Consider the following 6,540-nt stretch of genomic DNA (forward strand, 5'->3'; position numbering starts at 1 on the left):
GCATGCTCAAGTGTTTTGGAAAGTAAAGAAAGAAGGGAAACAGGTCTATAGTTTTTGACATCAGATGAGTTGAGTGTTGGTTTCTTGAGGAGGGGAGCGACTCGGGCCATTATGAAGTCAGAGGGGACGCAGCCAGTGGTCAGGGATGAGTTGATGAGGGAAGTGAGGAATGGGAGAAGGTCTCCAGAGATGGTCGGGAGAAGGTCGGAGGGGATGGGGTCGAGTGGGCAGGTTGTCGGTCGGCCAGACCTCACTAGTTGCAGGAGAAAGAGGTCAAGGCATAGGGTAGTTATGTGTGAGTCGGACCAGTGGACTCAATAGGCTGAGTGAATGAGGAGCGGATGTCGTCAACCTTCTTTTCAAAGTGGTTGACAAAGTCGTCCGCAGAGAGGCAGAAGCTTGAAATGTATATTAATAGAAAGTGGCTTTAGCAGCGGATACAGAGGAAGAGAAGGTAGAGAGGAGGGAGTGCAAGGATGATAGGTCCTCTGGAAGTTTAGTTTTCCTCCATTTTTGCTCAGCTGCTCGCAGCCCTGTTCTGTACGCTCGCAATGAGTCGCTCAGTCATGGAGCAGGAGGGGAGGGCCGAGCCGGCCGGGAGGAAAGGGGACAGTACGAGTCATAGGATGCAGAAAGGGAGGAGAGTAGGATCGAAGAGGCAGAATCAGGAGACAGGAGGGAGAAGGATTTAGCAGAATGGAGAGACGATAGGATAGAAGAGGAGAGAGTAGGCCTCCCGAGTGGCGCAGTGATCTAAGGCACTGCATCGAAATGCTGAGGCGTCACTACAGACTGTGTCACAGCCTGCCATGACCGGGAGACCCATGAGGCTAGGGGAGGGTTTGGCCGGCGATGTCCTTGTCTCATCGTGCTCTAGCGACTCCTTGTGGCAGGCCGGGCGCCTGCAAGCTGACTTCGGTTGTCAGTTGGATGGTGTTTCTTCCGACACATTGGTGCGGCTGGCTTCCGGATTAAGCAAGCAGTGTGTCAAGAAGCAGTGCGGCTCAGCAGGATTGTGTTTCGTAGGATGCATGGCTCTCGACCTTCGCCTCTCCCGAGTCCGTAGGGGAGTTGCAGCAATGAGACAAGACTGTAACTACCAATTGGATACCACAAAATAAATAAATAAAATATACAGTACCAGTCAAAAGTTTGGGCACAAGCTGGTTATCATTCACAAGTGACAATCTATAATTCACAAGTGATAGGCTAATATCACTAATATCATATAAAGAGAGTTGGAAAGAAATGAATCGAAGGCAGAATTCGGGAGGTTGAAGTCGCCAAGTACAAAGAGAGGTGAGCCATCATCAGGAAATGAGCTTATCAAGGTGTCAAGTTCATTGATGAACTCTCCAAGGGCACCTGGTGGGCTATAGCTGACAACAATGTTAAGTTTGAGTGGACAAGTGACAGTGACAGCATGGAATTCAAATGAGTGGACTGACAGATGAGAGAGGGAAAAAATACAACATCTCCAGTTAGGAGAAATGAGTAGCCCTGTGCCACCACCGCGATGACCAGATGGTCTTGGACTATGAGAGAAAACGTAATCAGATGAAGAGAGAGCAGCTGGAGTAGCTGTGTTCTCTGGGGTGATCCATGTCTCTGTCAGGGCCAAAAGGTCAATGGACTGAAGGGCAGCATAGGCTGAAATGAACTTGGCGTTCTTGACCGCGGATTGGCAGTTCCAAACTCTGCCAGAGACCTGGGCCCGTATCTCTAAAGAATTTTTGTGCAAAAAGTGGCTCCTAGCGGCCAAATTCTAAGAAAATTCTCAGAGGCATGACGTTTTCTTATAATTTCCCCTAAAAGTGACACGAAAATCCCAGTTAATATAAAAGCTATTCCTCAAGAGTCCTAGCGCTTAAAAGGGCTCCTAAGGCGAGATCTGCTAAGAGCAGGGAAGAGGACTTTTAGTGGCTTAGGAGTTACCCTAAGCAGCTGCACAAAATGGCCAACAGAGGAGGCAGGAGAGATGTCCTGCAAACACTGGATGACAGGGAATTATTGAGACGCTACAGATTGGATCGTGCAGGAATCATGTTTGTGGTGGATCTCCTTAGAGATGCAATTACTTCACCAACTCGACGCCACAACGCTATTACACCGGAGAAGAAAGTAATCACAACCCTGAGGTATTTGGCAACAGGGAAAATGCAACAATGCAGCAGTGATGACTTGGGTCTGTCCCAATCCTCCGTCAGCAGAGTCATCACCCAAACACTGACAGCTTTGTCACAACCTAATATTGTGACACAATTTGTTTCATTCCCGCTGGATGCCCGCACTTTACACACACATAAAAGGGCATTTATGGACATTGCAGGATTCCCTGGCGTTGTGGGTGTAATTGATGGAACACATGTGAGAATAATTGCGCCATCAGAGGACGAAGCTGTCTTTGTTAACAGGAAGAATTTCCACAGCATCAATGTGCAAATAGTGTTCAATGCGGCCTGGAAGATTTTGGACATTGTGGCTAAATGGCCAGGCTCCACACATGATGCGAGAATGCTCTCCCGAGAGTGGCATCAGACAGCTTTTTTGAGAGACGCTATGTGCCAGCTAATTGCCACTTGTTAGGGGACAGTGGCTACCCATGCAAACCATGGCTCCTTACACCTTACCTCCAGCCACGCCAAGGGCCCCAACTAAACTATAACAGGTAAGCCAAACAATACAAAAATCATGGAAATGAAATGCAAGCAATATGTTAGAGCATCCAAGTAGTGCAATATTTCCATCAAATAATTAAAGGTCTGTATTCTATTGTAGGGCCCACAAGACAACAAGAGCGGTGGTGGAGCGTGGCATAGGCCAGCTTAAGAGGCGCTTTCATGTTCTCCACGGAGAGGTGCGGCTGAGGCCTGAAAAAGTCAGCAAACTCATCATAGCCTGTGCAATATTACACAATATTTGCAAGGTTAGACAGATTGCAGAACCTCTGGAGGATGGCGATGAGGATGAGGATGGAGACAACGATGAGGATGGTGGTGAAGAAGATATTCACATTCCACAGGGGAACCTAGCCCAGAGTGGACTGCCTTACAGGGCAAACTTCACAAATTTACATTTCAGGCAAGCTGTAGCCCCATGTCATTTGAGAACTTGTGATGGTATTAAGAACTACCACAGTTTTACTGCACATCACCTGCAACTGTTAAATGCAAGACACAGAACACAATCTCTAAATGGTTTATTTTTTAGGTGTTCAATTTTAAGGCGGTAGTACTCCTCCTGAAGGGAAAGGACTTTTTTGTTGTTGTTCAAACACATCAATTGTGAGTTGCAATCTTCTCTCCTGCAGGGATGCTGACGGAGCAGGTGCTGCGGATGGGAATGGTGTTTGATCCGCCGGGCTATCCTGAGTAGCAGCTGCAGATGGTTCAGGCGGCAAACTTGATGGGCCCGGTTCTTGTGATGGCTCCATGCTACAGAAATACATAGGCCTAGTTTAATTATTGTTTTGATTAAATTAATTTAATACAATGAGCATGGATAACACATGAAATGGCTTCTGCAATGAATAAACACTGTTGATATGAATAACCCTGTGTCCTACCTTTGCTGCATTTCAAGGGCCTGCATCATTGACGTGTCAATGCCTGTTGGCAGCCCGGTGACACTGACCTCAGAGTGTCCCAGGACTTGAAAGACAGTGTCGGCCACCTGGGACAGCCGCTTTGCAGGTGGTCCACCCCCTAGAAAGAAACAGTCAATGAACACAGTACTTAGGCATGTAAATTAACTTTGCCAGCAGGAGCAAATTGCCAGATTATGTGGTAGGCCATAGTATTTTGCTCACCTGTGAGTGAGGATTCCCGCTTGTGTGCTGCAATCTCATCTTTTGCCTTGGACTGCAGCACATACCACCTTTTCTCACAATCGTCGCCTGTCCGCACCACCAGTGGAAAAGAGGCATTGATTGTTTGGGATATTGTGTCCCAGGCGCGCCTCTTGCCTTGGCTAGTGACAGTTGGGCCAAATTTTCCTCGTAACATACCTTTATGTTCGTTCACCAACTGGGCCAGCAACAAACCTTGCTCCTCAGTCCAGTTCGGCTTGCGATTCCTTTTTTCTCCATTTTCTGTGTTTGTAGGATATTTGTTAACAAGCCTTCATAAATAGACCAGCCAGCAATCACAGACATTGTTAAAAGCTGAGCTGTGTTACCCTCGTTAAGTTCACACTGAGTTGTAACGTTGCAATTTCTACTTCATTAAGGACAGCCCCTTGAGATAGGCCATCTTGTTTTCAATGGGGTCCATATGGAAGTGAAAGTACAAAATATGCCAGCTAGGATATTAATATGAGCAAATGAGACACAAATCATTATTTGAACAGGGTGTAATGAGCTTACGTTTTCACATATTTTAGATTCTAATGTTAGGCTATAACCCCTACAGCTTACTATTCATTTTCCAGATATTTTCTTGAATGTGAAATATTATTTACAATTATAGTCTGCATAAGATTAGAGTGTATAATTATGTTTATTGATTTGAGGGTACATCCTTTGCTCATTATCACCAAAAGTTCATTTTCATCAAACTTGTAGGATCAACCAATCACGGCTTTTGAAATGATGACTCATACCTAGCAACGGGGTCAACCACACCTCCTCACTAAGATAGGATTTTTCATCCATTCCTGGCTCAGAGTTCACTGAAAATGTTCTGGAATCACTTCTAAGCTAAAACTCCTGGCAAGGAATTTTTAGGTTAAGTTAGGAGCTCTCTGAGAGGATTCTCAGAATCTTTAAGGATACCGGCCCTGGAATTCCACATGGGTTGTGCGCGCAGGGTACACTAAATTAGAAGGGTTGCAGCCAAGGGGTGGGGACCGTCTGTAAAGCCTACAGGGAAAGGAGCGAACAGGTATAGAAAACACACACATAGTTGCCAAAGCTACAAAAGAGCAAAATGAGATAATCTGAAAATAACTAGGTAAGATACCAAGAAAATGTGTCTCCTTGCCTATGTAACAGACATATTTGTGAAACTGAACGAACTGAACGCAAGGATGCAGGGGAAACATTATGCAGATGAGTGATCGTATCAGTGGATTCAGAGGTAAGAATTATCTTTGTAGAGTGAGTCTTTCAAAAGCGAACCCTGCCCACTTCCCTCGGCTGTGCATGTTTCTAACAGAAAACAGCATCAGTAAGTGTCCCACACGAGTGAAGACTGCTCACCCCCAACGCTTGGAAGAGCACATTGGGACCTACTTCCCAATACGTTTGACTGTGATCCTGGCTCAGTTGACATGCCAGTAAGTGAAATTGAACAGCTGATCGAGCTGTCATGTCACCAAATCCATTCATGGGTCACTATGGCAGAGTTTTGGTTCCTGACTCAAAGGGAATACCCTAGCGTCTCCCTCTGAGCATTAATGCCGCATTCAAAACAACTGAGAACTGGGAACTTGGAAATCTCAGACATCCGACTTCATTGAGTTCAAGACAACTGGGAACTCAGAAAGAAATAATGAAAAATCATTTTGAATGGTCATCCAACTCGGAATTCCAGCTCGGGAACTCAGGCCTTTTTCTAGAGCTCCGACTTTCCGACCTGAAAATCACTGTCATCATGATTTGACCTCGTATTTTTCAGAGTTCCCAGTTGTCTTGAAAGCACCATAAGTGCTCTCGTTTGCATTTAAACCAAATATCGATCCAGGTTCGATGTGACAGCAGAGATGAGGTGCGCACTGTCGACCACACCCCCTGACTTTGAGAAGTTTTGACATGACATGCATCAAGCACACCCATCTCATTAGTGGTGGTGAGATAAGATACATTATGTCAGACTAATTTGCAATTGACTGTCATCATAGCCCCACATTAAAAGTATGAGATGGTGAGTTGAGTCCTGGGGTCACTGACGCCATGAGAGGTGTGAAGACAGATGAAAACGTGAATCAACTAAATTAATGTTACTGTGTGAATTAAATTGTAATGTTTGGATCGTTTCAAGAGTTCATAAAGAGCTATTAATTTTGATATATTTTATTGTGCTGTAAGTGCCATGGATTTATTGTTACAGGGAATCTGTTATTTTTGTTCGTCGGACAGCAGATAGTTGAAAGAGGGAGCGACACAAGGGTGCACTCCTATCATTTAAATTGAGTTGATTAGAATTTGGGTGTGTTTTCCTGTATTTTGTTTTAACTAGCAAAGTGCAAAGAAATGTTAATTCGGGTTGGGCGTGAGTTTCTGCTTGAATTTGGTTAAAAGGACAGTGAATTTGTTCATACTTTGAGAACTTGCTACCAAGCTCCTGTGTGTATCAGACACACAGTTTTTTCTCTTAAAGATTATTCTGAACTGAACACGTGTAACCTCGTTAAGTCTTAGCCAATTGGTGATAGTCATTTAATCTGTGTTATTCTGTATACACTGTTAGACATATGTCCAGTAGCCACCCAAGCTAGGCCTATCTGAAATATAAAAATGATCAATCAAATCACCAGGTAGCCTATTGTTCTAGGCAAAGATGAGTCAGTAGTAGATTGCTAAACTATATTTTATATGGATGA

At 44.8% G+C, this 6,540-nt stretch overlaps 1 long non-coding RNA gene across 1 annotated transcript; it reads left to right on the forward strand.

Moving 5' to 3' along the window:
- The first annotated feature begins 2,551 nt into the window (after positions 1-2,551).
- On the forward strand, positions 2,552-3,549 carry LOC121561129. The gene is made up of 2 exons (XR_005999144.2): positions 2,552-2,668; positions 2,779-3,549. It is a non-coding gene; the product is annotated as an uncharacterized LOC121561129 (long non-coding RNA).
- Positions 3,550-6,540: the final 2,991 nt, after the last annotated feature.

The sequence above is a fragment of the Coregonus clupeaformis genome, chromosome 1, assembly GCF_020615455.1.
Source record: "Coregonus clupeaformis isolate EN_2021a chromosome 1, ASM2061545v1, whole genome shotgun sequence".
Classification (NCBI taxonomy): domain Eukaryota; kingdom Metazoa; phylum Chordata; class Actinopteri; order Salmoniformes; family Salmonidae; genus Coregonus; species Coregonus clupeaformis.